The following is a 13805-nucleotide window of genomic DNA, read 5'->3' on the forward strand; positions in this document are numbered from 1 at the left end:
CTGTCTCTGCACAGTCTACACTACATGCAGAATTTTAATTGGTCTCAGTGTCCAGGGTGTATGGACAGAACTTCTGAGCATGGTAGCCTGTAGGTGTAGAATATAGTATTGTGGTCTTGACTCTTCTATGCTAAGTAGAAATTCCTAAATGTTCTTGGCGGTGCCTTTGATAGCTCTCACATCGTTAGGTAGCCTGGGCTGTAGTTTTTGTCCCAGCTGGGAATGCTTGCAAACCTCCCTCCAATAGTTGAATAAATTAGATATCCCCTCTCATAGAGTCACTGTGTAGATTTCACAGGGGTACCCCTCACTGAATTCTCTAAGAAAAATGGCATAACCTGATCCCAGAGAAGAAAATTAATAAAGCTTTATTGGGTTCAGAATCTAACAAGGGAAACTGACATTAACAGGGGAGCACCTGGTACCGATATAAATTCTCATTTTGCAGCAACCGCAAATTAAACTAATATGTTTTCCTTACAGTTTAACATGCATTTTCTTCTTGTTTATAAGCATTAATTTTCTGTCAGATTAGTGTATTGTTGATGTTGAGTAATCAGACATCTGTGGGTATTTGGGCTCCTACTATGCAAATCATCCAATATACATGGGAAATTTCTTTGGGAATTGTGGTTCACTGCCAGCAATCTGTTATTGACAGTAAGGATCATCCTGCATGCTTCAAGTTAGGGTATCGCAGCATGCTGAATTTGTTACATGTGCCGTTCTGTTCTAATGAGCTCTGTGATGTCTAATTGGTCCTAACACAATTGGTCCAGTCCTGCTCCAGATATGTCCTTAGCAGATGTTGATTTTTTCATATATACTTAAATGATTGATTATATGTATACAATAAGATTTGTTCATACACACCATAAGGTGAATGGCTGTTGACATATTTATGTGCATATGTTATTACAAATTGATGTGATAGAAGTTTTTTGCTATATTTGCGAGAGAGAAGCTGGAGTACAGATATAAGATTGCACTGATTTTAGGAAACATTCACATAATAAACTCACAGTTTCACTTATAAATGCAGAGAGTGTGGGCATTCCTTGGATATAATTAGACTCCCTGTACCCTGGTCCCTTGACTATATGCTTGTGCTTTATATATATTCATAAATATAAATGTATATTTAGCACTTTATTTACTTCATGGGTAAAAGTCTTTGTTGAGAAGGAACTAAAATTTCTAAAAAAGCAAGTCTCTTCTAAGGCTGCTTTTCACAAGATGACTCTAGAAATCTAAAGGAAAAAGTAGAGGGCAGAAAAGCACACATACAAGAAACACTATACGGTTTAGTAAATCATTGATACCATAGGTTAAATCAAAACAAACAAGTAGCTGCTCACCTTATTATACCTCATAGGTATGTGGTATACAGAACACCTGGAGGGGAATAGTATCCCTATCTGTGTTAGTTGTCCAAGAAAAGCAGAATCTCTATTAGTTGTCTTCAATTAATGTGAGAGAAAATGCAGGTACTGTAGTCACTTTTCTATTTATTGGAAGAAAAAACTGAATATCCAATAAGGATAATCAGGATTATTTAAAATAATATTTCTCATTTGAGTCAGTATGCACCTTTTTCTTGTAAGGTTCCATGTAATGAGGAACAGTTTCCTTCTAGATAAAGTCAGCAGGACAACGTTCTTGTGCTACGTACAATGTATCCAGAAAGTTAAACAAAAGTCAAATTGATCCCAAATCTGCTTAAAATCAATAAAAGCAAACTAAGGAATATCTTGAGTCCAGTCAGAACGTTCGCAGGGAAAACTGGAAATGACGTCACTACCCAGAATTCCTAATGCATTTTGTGACTTCACTTTGTCAGATGAAGGGGGTTGGAAATTTCCACTAGTCCAGTAGTGGACAATTAAACAGTTTGACTTTTTCCTATCTCTAACATTGAATTGACTACTAACCTTTGTAAAGAACGGAGAACCTGCCATATGTTTAAACTTTATCATTACACCTAATGCAAATAAAAAAAGAAGAGCTATATTGGCACTGCGAGTAGTGTATTTCAGGAAACAAAGATCTATGATCTCGGAGCTGCCCCTTATATAATAGTTCCAAACAACAGGGAATGAGGAGAGAAAAGGGGACAAGAAATCGATTAACAAGCTGCTCTTTCCTAATTAATAAATAACTAGGCTGAATAAATCAGCTCACTAAGGTAAATCAAAATATGCTGTTATTAGTGCACTGTATCTTAAATATACTGTTATTTTCAAATGCATAGGTTTTCCTTTCAGAGTAATTAGTGTTTTGGGTACTTTGATAAAACCTCAACACCTTTTAATTTGCAAGAAAACCCAGTGAGATCTGTAGGGCAGAAATGTTTAGATAATTATGCTTGGATTTGAGAGGCAATTTCATAAACATCCATAGAACATCCATGTTCAGTCCATTTTATGATAAAAAAAACAATTATATCTGCATTTTGCACTTTCTTTGTGATATTTCCATACTCAGTGTACTTAAATTAGGATTATGATTTATTCCTGTGTGACTTACATACAAATTGTACGTTTCTGATAAAATATGAGTTTTGGTGAACAGTTTTGTTATGATTTTTGCTATACCTTAACAATACAATTTTTTTCCTGTGTATTTTTGTGTGGATTGTTCAATTATTTGTTTTTAATGATTTTCAAAATTACGATTTTTATTGTGCACTTTTGTAATGTCTGCATCTCCTTCACATACGAATATGCAGTATATAATTCCACCAGGGAAATAATACTGACAGCCCAGAGACCTTTAGATCTTTGGGCTCTTAGTGACTAGTTGACTATAGTGATATGGTGATTCAAAAAAATTGTATTCTGTGTTAAGTTGTCTGTATTTGCTTATTGTGGATTTTTATGTATTACGGTGTGTTATTTATGTTAGCAAATATTTAGAGTTCTTTATATGATTTTAGTCTTTTTATGTATCTAATCATTTTGAGATAATTATATTAATGAATACAAGATCTGTGGTGTAAGAAATCATTGTCACTAATGTTGATACAATTGACATCCGTTTGAGCATTTATTTGGAGTTTTTTTTTTTTTTATTCATTGGCGCCCTCCTGTGGTTGTGACCAAGGAAAAAAACGGCACTTGGTAAAAACTTAAAATGACTTTATTCTTCAGCTTTAAAACATAGCTTGTAATTTAAAAACATGGGACAGACAGATAGACACGTCTAACATGTTTCGGCCTTAACTGGCCTTAATCATAGACTCTAGCCCTCCTGTGGTGCCTATGTTGAAAGTGCATTTATAGCTTTATAAATATTGATCAGAATTATCTATACTAATGTGCAATATCTCACATAATAAAGCAATTTAAATCTTTTAAATCAGATGATGCATTGGGTCCCATTATTAAGCAATGCAAATTTGTAGCCAAAAAAAACCCTGGTTTTGTGACTAAAGGTATACTGTGAGAAATTGGTCATGGGTTAATGATAACGTTAAATATGGATACAGCTCTTGCAAAGCTTGTAGCATATTGGTTATGGGAGATACATTCAAAAATATTGTCAATGGCAAACTGTTCAATATGAATATTTTAGTTGTCGCACTACCTGGGTTATATATTTACTTAATTGTGATGTCTGCCATTTTCAATATGTAGGTCAAACCTCAAGGGAATTTAGAAGTAAGACCAGAGAACATCTCAAAGATGTAGACAGATATAATAAGGATTCTGCAGTTGCTAGGCAATTTCATTTTGTTCATTGCACTAATGTGCCCTCTTTAAATGTCTACATCATTGAAATTGTCCATAAACCATTACGTGGGGGAAATAGACATAAGCTACTTACTAAAAGGGAGCTTTTTTGGATTATCAAGCTTAGAACTAGGAGCCCCATGGGAATGAACCAAGAATGTGATATTTCTTATTTTGTGGATTATTCAAGTAGTTCCCTGTGATAAACCAGTAATGTGATATTGTTGATTTTGTGGATCACCTATAAATGCTTTATATTGTGGAAAAATATATATATTTTTTAATTGTTTATTTTTTGTCTCTTCTAATTTGTAATGAAATGTGTATTGTCTTTCAGTACTATGATATTTTGTACTAGGGTAAGGGAGCCGTTTAAACTGCTGCTTCATAAACCCCTGATGCCATACTGGAGTTGGCGGATAAAAATCACCCTGGGTTCATTTGACTGGTGGCAAGAGGGTTGGGGGGGGATATTGTTCCTTTGTGCAATGATAAATATGGGGAACACATTTGCCCCGTAATTTGCGATAAGATGCGGACAGGTTTGCTACACGTGAATCCTGCCCACTCGCAAATTGAAAACTCTTGTCCTAAGGCGCACCCTACTACCTTCTTTACAAAGCTTTACTCCTCTCTGCATCTGTTTCATAGCTGATCCATTGTTTATTTTAAATTTGTTTTACATATAAAAGCTTTTATAAACTTTATATATATATATATATATATATATATATATGGGTGTGTGTTTTAATTTATATTTTTTCACTGAATAGATTGACATAGATCAATACATTTATAGCTTACTAAAACATACTGTTAACATATCACTTAAAACCCCTGATTCTATAACACATTATTATTTTATTATTATTATTAGTTAGCGGTATTTGTAGTAGCAGAAATATTATTATTTTTAATGTAATAAATAATAAATAAAATTTATTGTTATGAAATACCAAACTTTTTAACTTTTTTCTTAATCTTGCATTACCTATTAGATTGTTAAGAAATATGTAAAATTCATTTACATATATTCAATAGAATTAATTGGGCGAAACATTTTTGTGCTATATCATTCAAGTCAGATATTTATTGTTTTCATCATACATGTAGATGCTATTCAGTGATTCTAAGACACTTTTGATCTCTTGTAAGATTCTATTCTCCAATCCATTGGCTCCTTTAAAGAGGGATTGCAACAAGCACCAAAATAGAACCATTAACAAACGAAGTGGTTTTTAATATACTGGATACATGTACTGAAACCATGTGGAAGTCAAAACCAAACTCTGTCAATTCAGATGCAGAGTACAGTTTAAAAAAAAAAAGTTAATATTGACTTATTTAAACAAATTATCTCTTATTATTCTTTGCTGAGCACATGCTGAGGTAAGCTCAGGAGTGTGCATATCTTGAGCACTATATATATAACATTGTCACAAACATTAGTTAATATTTACTTATTTAAACAATTGATCTCTTATTATTCTTTGTTAAGGAGATGCGGAGGTAAGCTCAGGAGTGTACATATCTTAAACACTATATATATATATATATATATATATATATAACATTGTCACAAACATTATTGCAAACACTGCAGCTGTATAGTGCTTAAAACACGTACACATTTTGAGCCTACCTCAGTATGTTTACATTAAAAGAGAGAAGCGCTCAACCTGGGAACGAACAATAGCATAATAGCTTGTTCTATGGCTAGTTACCACCCTAGAAGCAGCCTCTTTTTGCTCAATGTGTGCCTTTCACAGAAAAGAACTTTCCTGTAGCATATCAGTCTGATCCTGACTTCACAGTACAGTCCAGCCCCGAAATACCAGGCAATCCCTTTCTGAACAAGAGAAACAGCAAAACCCCAGACGTACGTTTCGGCCTATTGTGGGCCTCGTCAGTGAGGTGCAGCCATATCCCTCTAGGCACACTGAGCAACGGGTCCACGTCTGGATTCCCGCATCACACTTAGGGAGACTTCCCTAAGTGTCATAATTTGCATACATTAAAAGAGAGAAGCGCTCAACCTGGGAACGAACAATAGCATAATAGCTTGTTCTATGGCTAGTTACCACCCTAGAAGCAGCCTCTTTTTGCTCAATGTGTGCCTTTCACAGAAAAGAACTTTCCTGTAGCATATCAGTCTGATCCTGACTTCACAGTGCAGTCCAGCCCCGAAATACCAGGCAATCCCTTTCTGAACAAGAGAAACAGCAAAACCCCAGACGTACGTTTCGGCCTATTGTGGGCCTCGTCAGTGAGGTGCAGCCATATCCCTCTAGGCACACTGAGCAACGGGTCCACGTCTGGATTCCCGCATCACACTTAGGGAGACTTCCCTAAGTGTCATAATTTGCATACATTAAAAGAGAGAAGCGCTCAACCTGGGAACGAACAATAGCATAATAGCTTGTTCTATGGCTAGTTACCACCATAGAAGCAGCCTCTTTTTGCTCAATGTGTGCCTTTCACAGAAAAGAACCTGTTCGTTCCCAGGTTGAGCGCTTCTCTCTTTTTATTTATGCAAATTATGACATTTTGGGAAGTCTCCCTAAGTGTGATGCGGGAATCCAGACGTGGACCCGTTGCTCAGTGTGCTTAGAGGGATATAGCTGCACCTCACTGACGAGGCCCACAATAGGCCGAAACGTACGTCTGGGGTTTTGCTGTTTCTCTCGTTCAGAGAGGGATTGCCTGGTATTTCGGGGCTGGACTGTACTGTGAAGTCAGGATCAGACTGATATGCTTCAGGAAAGTTCTTCTCTGTGAAAGGCACATATTGAGCTAAAAGAGGCTGCTTCTTGGGTGGTAACTAGCCATAGAGCAAGCTATTATGCTGTTGTTCGTTCCCAGGTTGAGCGCTTCTCTCTTTTTATTTATGCAAATTATGACATTTTGGGAAGTCTCCCTAAGTGTGATGCGGGAATCCAGACGTGGACCCGTTGCTCAGTGTGCTTAGAGGGATATAGCTGCACCTCACTGACGAGGCCCACAATAGGCCGAAATGTACGTCTGGGGTTTTGCTGTTTCTCTCGTTCAGAGAGGGATTGCCTGGTATTTCGGGGCTGGACTGTACTGTGAAGTCAGGATCAGACTGATATGCTTCAGGAAAGTTCTTCTCTGTGAAAGGCACATATTGAGCTAAAAGAGGCTGCTTCTTGGGTGGTAACTAGCCATAGAGCAAGCTATTATGCTGTTGTTCGTTCCCAGGTTGAGCGTTTCTCTCTTTTTATTTATGCAAATTATGACATTTTGGGAAGTCTCCCTAAGTGTGATGCGGGAATCCAGACGTGGACCCGTTGCTCAGTGTGCTTAGAGGGATATAGCTGCACCTCACTGACGAGGCCCACAATAGGCCGAAACGTACGTCTGGGGTTTTGCTGTTTCTCTCGTTCAGAGAGGGATTGCCTGGTATTTCGGGGCTGGACTGTACTGTGAAGTCAGGATCAGACTGATATGCTTCAGGAAAGTTCTTCTCTGTGAAAGGCACATATTGAGCTAAAAGAGGCTGCTTCTTGGGTGGTAACTAGCCATAGAGCAAGCTATTATGCTGTTGTTCGTTCCCAGGTTGAGCGCTTCTCTCTTTTTATTTATGCAAATTATGACATTTTGGGAAGTCTCCCTAAGTGTGATGCGGGAATCCAGACGTGGACCCGTTGCTCAGTGTGCTTAGAGGGATATAGCTGCACCTCACTGACGAGGCCCACAATAGGCCGAAACGTACGTCTGGGGTTTTGCTGTTTCTCTCGTTCAGAGAGGGATTGCCTGGTATTTCGGGGCTGGACTGTACTGTGAAGTCAGGATCAGACTGATATGCTTCAGGAAAGTTCTTCTCTGTGAAAGGCACATATTGAGCTAAAAGAGGCTGCTTCTTGGGTGGTAACTAGCCATAGAGCAAGCTATTATGCTGTTGTTCGTTCCCAGGTTGAGCGCTTCTCTCTTTTTATTTATGCAAATTATGACATTTTGGGAAGTCTCCCTAAGTGTGATGCGGGTATCCAGACGTGGACCCGTTGCTCAGTGTGCTTAGAGGGATATAGCTGTACCTCACTGACGAGGCCCACAATAGGCCGAAACGTACGTCTGGGGTTTTGCTGTTTCTCTCGTTCAGAGAGGGATTGCCTGGTATTTCGGGGCTGGACTGTACTGTGAAGTCAGGATCAGACTGATATGCTTCAGGAAAGTTCTTCTCTGTGAAAGGCACATATTGAGCTAAAAGAGGCTGCTTCTTGGGTGGTAACTAGCCATAGAGCAAGCTATTATGCTGTTGTTCGTTCCCAGGTTGAGCGCTTCTCTCTTTTTATTTATGCAAATTATGACATTTTGGGAAGTCTCCCTAAGTGTGATGCGGGAATCCAGACGTGGACCCGTTGCTCAGTGTGCTTAGAGGGATATAGCTGCACCTCACTGACGAGGCCCACAATAGGCCGAAACGTACGTCTGGGGTTTTGCTGTTTCTCTCGTTCAGAGAGGGATTGCCTGGTATTTCGGGGCTGGACTGTACTGTGAAGTCAGGATCAGACTGATATGCTTCAGGAAAGTTCTTCTCTGTGAAAGGCACATATTTAGCTAAAAGAGGCTGCTTCTTGGGTGGTAACTAGCCATAGAGCAAGCTAATATGCTGTTGTTCGTTCCCAGGTTGAGCGCTTCTCTTTTTTTATTTATGCAAATTATGACATTTTGGGAAGTCTCCCTAAGTGTGATGCGGGAATCCAGACGTGGACCCGTTGCTCAGTGTGCTTAGAGGGATATAGCTGCACCTCACTGACAAGGCCCACAATAGGCCGAAACGTACGTCTGGGGTTTTGCTGTTTCTCTCGTTCAGAGAGGGATTGCCTGGTATTTCGGGGCTGGACTGTACTGTGAAGTCAGGATCAGACTGATATGCTTCAGGAAAGTTCTTCTCTGTGAAAGGCACATATTGAGCTAAAAGAGGCTGCTTCTTGGGTGGTAACTAGCCATAGAGCAAGCTATTATGCTGTTGTTCGTTCCCAGGTTGAGCGCTTCTCTCTTTTTATTTATGCAAATTATGACATTTTGGGAAGTCTCCCTAAGTGTGATGCGGGAATCCAGACGTGGACCCGTTGCTCAGTGTGCTTAGAGGGATATAGCTGCACCTCACTGACGAGGCCCACAATAGGCCGAAACGTACGTCTGGGGTTTTGCTGTTTCTCTCGTTCAGAGAGGGATTGCCTGGTATTTCGGGGCTGGACTGTACTGTGAAGTCAGGATCAGACTGATATGCTTCAGGAAAGCTCTTCTCTGTGAAAGGCACATATTGAGCTAAAAGAGGCTGCTTCTTGGGTGGTAACTAGCCATAGAGCAAGCTATTATGCTGTTGTTCGTTCCCAGGTTGAGCGCTTCTCTCTTTTTATTTATACCTCAGTATGTTCTTATGGAACATAGCTTAGTTTCAAAAAAACGATACCAAGTGAAATAGGTGAATTTAATAATAGAAGTAAATCATATATTTTTTAAATTACACACACTGGGCTAGATTAAAAGTGGAGCGCTAAATTATCGCACGCCCGCAAATGGGCAAATATATAGTAAGTATTTTCAGTGTTTTAAGAAAAGCTCACCACCTTTTAGTTAGCGAGGAAAAACAGAGCAAAAATCTTTAAAGCCTTATGCAAAGTACTTATTTTGTACTCAAAAGTACGAATTTCTAAGTGAATTTTGAACATATATGTACTTAAATTACGATTTACACTGTACATATTTAATACAATTTATTCCTGAGTAATGTACTTACAAATTTTCCATTTTTGGTAAAATACAACTTTCTCCAACATAGGTGTGTCCGGTCCACGGCGTCATCCTTACTTGTGGGATATTCTCCTCCCCAACAGGAAATGGCAAAGAGCCCAGCAAAGCTGGCCATATAGTCCCTCCTAGGCTCCGCCTACCCCAGTCATTCTCTTTGCCGTTGCACAGGCAACATCTCCACGGAGATGGCTTAGAGTTTTTTGGTGTTTAAATGTAGTTTTTGTTCTTCAATCAAGAGTTTGTTATTTTAAAATAGTGCTGGTATGTACTATTTACTCTGAAACAGAAAAGAGATGAAGATTTCTGTTTGTAAGAGGAAAATGATTTTAGCAACCGTTACTAAAATCGATAGCTGTTTCCACACAGGACTGTTGAGATGAAGTAACTTCAGTTGGGGGAAACAGTGGGCAGACTTTGCTGCTTGAGGTATGACACATTTCTAACAAGACTCGGTAATGCTGGAAGCTGTCATTTTCCCTATGGGAACCGGTAAGCCATTTTCTTAGTTTAAGTAAAAGAATAAAGGGCTTCATTAGGGCTTAAAAAACTGGTAGACATTTTTCTGGGCTAAAACGATTACTTTACTAAGTATATTTGGCAGATTATTACTTTTAATAGTTGTTAAATCTTGGGGATTGTTTTAATAAAAACGGCAGGCACTGTATTGGACACCTTTTTCACTGGGGGCCTTTTCTAGTCATAGACAGAGCCTCATTTTCGCGCCTCCAATGCGCAGTTGTTTTTGGAAAGCATGGCATGCAGATGCATGTGTGAGGAGCTAAGAACCACTGAAAAAGCTTATAGAAGGCATCATTTGGTATCGTATTCCCCTCTGGGCTTGGTTGGGTCTCAGCAAAGCAGATACCTGGGACTGTATAGGGGTTAAATGTAAAAACGGCTCCGGTTCCGTTATTTTAAGGGTTAAAGCTTTCAAATTTGGTGTGCAATACTTTTAAGGCTTTAAGTTACTGTGGTGAAATTTTGGTGAATTTTGAACAATTCCTTCATACTTTTTCACATATTCAGTAATAAAGTGTGTTCAGTTTAAAATTTAAAGGGACAGTAACGGTTTTATTGTAAAACGTTTTTGTGCTTTGTTGACAAGTTTAAGCCTGTTTAACATGTCTGAACCATCAGATAACGATGTTCTATATGTATGAAAGCCAATGTGTCTCCCCATTTAAATATATGTGATATATTTGTGTCATAATGTCCAAACAAAGTAGGGATAATAATGCCATAGATATGATATTGCCCAAGATGATTCCTCTAATGAGGGGAGTAAGCATGGTACTGCATCATCCCCTTCTGTGTCTACACCAGTTTTGCCCACACAAGAGGCCCCTAGTACATCTAGTGCGCCAATACTTATTACCATACAACAATTAATGGCTGTAATGGATAATTCTATTGCATGCATTTTTTCCAAAATGCCTACTTATCAGAGAAAGCGTGATTGCTCTGTTTTAAACACTGAAGAGCAAAAGGACGCTGATGATATCTGTTCTGACATACCCTCATACCTATCTGAAGGGGCCAGGAGGGAGGTTTTGTCTGAGGGAGAAATTTCAGATTCAGGGAAAATTTCTCAACAAGCAGAACCTGATATTGTAACGTTTAAATTTAAATTACAACATCTCCACGCACTACTTAAGGAGGTATTATCTACTCTGGATAATTGTGACAATTTGGTCATTCCAGAGAAATTAGGTAAGATGGACAAGTTCCTAGAGGTTCCGGTGCCCCCCGATGTTTTTCCTATACCCAAGCGGGTGGCGGACATAGTAAATAAGGAGTGGGAAAGGCCCGGCATACCTTTTGTCCTCCCCCTATATTTAAGAAATTATTTCCTATAGTCGACCCCAGAAAGGACTTATAGCATACAGTCCCCAAGGTCGAGGGGGCGGTTTCTACTCTAAACAAACGCACTTCTATTCCTATAGAAGATAGTTGTGCTTTCAAGATCCTATGGATTAAAGGTTAGAGGGTTTGCTTAAAAAGATGTTTGTTCAGCAAGGTTACCTTCTACAACCAATTTCATGCATTGTTCCTGTCACTACAGCTGCGTGTTTCTGGTCCGAAGAACTAGAAAAGTCGCTCAATAAAGAATCTTCGTACGAGGAGGTTTTGGACAGAGTTCAAGCTCTTAAATTGGCTAACTCTTTTATTTTAGATGCCGCTTTGCAATTAGCTAGATTAGCGGCGAATAATTCAGGGTTTGCTATCGTGGCGCGCAGAGCGCTTTTGCTTAACATCCCTTTCAAGGGTAAAACACTGTTTGGCCCTGACTTGAAAGAGATTATTTCAGACATCACTGGGGGAAAGGGCCACGCCCTTCCTCTGGATAGGTCTTTTAAGGCTAAAAATAAGCCAAATTTTCGTCCCTTTCGCAGAAACGGACCAGCCTCAAATTCTACACCCTCTAAGCAAGAGGGTAATACTTCTCAAACCAAGCCAGCCTGGAGGCCGATGCAAGGCTGGAACAAGGGTAAGCAGGCCAAGTCACCTGCCACTGCTACCAAAACAGCATGAAGTGTTGGCCCCCGATCTGGGAAGGATCTGGTGGGGGGCAGACTTTCTCTCTTTGCTCAGGCTGGGGCAAGAGATGTTCAGGATCCTTGGGCGCTAGAAATAGTTTCTCAAGGTTATCTCCTGGAATTCAGGGAACTACCCCCAAGGGGAAGGTTCCACGGGTCTCAATTATCTTCGAACAGGCATTCTTACACTGTGTAGAAGACCTGTTAAGCATGGGAGTGATTCATCCTGTTCCATTAGGAGAACAAGGGATGGGTTTTTACTCCAACCTGTTCATAATTCCCAAAAAAGAGGGAACATTCAGACCTATTTTAGATCTCAAGATTCTAAACAAGTTTCTAAGGGTTTCATCGTTCAAAATGGAAACCATTCGAACGATCCTTCCTACCATCCAGGAAGGTCAATTCATGACCACGGTGGACTTAAAGGATGCGTACCTACGTATTCCTATCCACAAGGAACATTTTCGGTTCCTAAGGTTCGCCTTTCTGGACAAGCATTTCCAGTTTGTGGCACTTCCATTCGGATTAGCCACTGCTCCAAGGATTTTCACAAGGGTACTAGGGTCCCTTCTAGCAGTGCTAAGACCAAGGGGCATTGCAGTAGTACCTTACTTGGACGACATCCTGATTCAAGTGTCGTCTCTGTCAAAAGCAAGGGCTCATACGGACATTGTCCTAGCCTTTCTCAGATCTCACAGGTGGAAAGTGAACATAGAAAAAAGTTCTCTGTCCCCGTCAACAAGAGTTCCCTTCTTGGGAACAATAATAGTTTCCTTAGAAATGAAGGTTTTTCTGACAGAGGCCAGAAAATCAAAACTTCTAAGCTCTTGTCAGGTACTTCATTCTGTTCTTCTTCCTTCCATAGCGCAGTGCATGGAAGTAATAGGTTTGATGGTTGCGGCAATGGACATAGTTCCTTTTGCACGAATTCATCTAAGACCATTACACCTGTGCATGCTCAGACAGTGGAATGGGGATTATACAGACTTGTCTCCGACGATACAAGTAGATCAAATAACCAGAGATTCACTCCATTGGTGGCTGACCCTGGACAACCTGTCACAGGGAATGAGCTTCCGCAGACCAGAGTAGGTCATTGTCACGACCGACGCCAGTCTGGTGGGCTGGGGCACGGTCTGGGAACCCCTGAAAGCTCAGGGTCTATGGTTTCAGGAAGACTCTCTTCTCCCGATAAACATAATGGAACTGAGAGCGATATTCAATGCTCTCAAGGCTTGGCCTCGACTAGCAAAGGCCAAATTCATAAGGTTTCAATCAGACATCATGACGACTGTTACATATATCAACCATCAGGGGGTAACAAGGAGTTCCCTGGCGATGGAGGAGCATCCGGGGGAGTGGGAACTCCATCTGGAAATCTTTGCCCAAATAACTCAATTATGGGGCATTCCAGACATGGTTCTGATGGCCTCTCGTCAGAACTTCATGGTCCCTTGTTACGGGTCCAAATCCAGGGATCCCAAGGCGACTCTATTGGATACAATAGTAGCACCTTGGATCTTCAACCTAGCTTATGTATTCCCACCGTTTCCTCTCATTCCCAGGCTGGTAGCCAGGATCAATCTGGAGAGGGCTTCGGTGATCTTGATAGTTCCTGTGTGGCCACGCAGGACTTGGTATGCAGACCTGGTGAATGTGTCATCGGCTCCACCATGGAAGCTACCTTTGAGACAGGACCTTCTTATTCAGGGTCCATTCGAACATCCGAATCTGGTTTTCCTCCAACTGACTGCTTGGA

This window comes from Bombina bombina, chromosome 2, assembly GCF_027579735.1.
Source record: "Bombina bombina isolate aBomBom1 chromosome 2, aBomBom1.pri, whole genome shotgun sequence".
NCBI classification, from domain to species: Eukaryota; Metazoa; Chordata; class Amphibia; order Anura; family Bombinatoridae; genus Bombina; species Bombina bombina.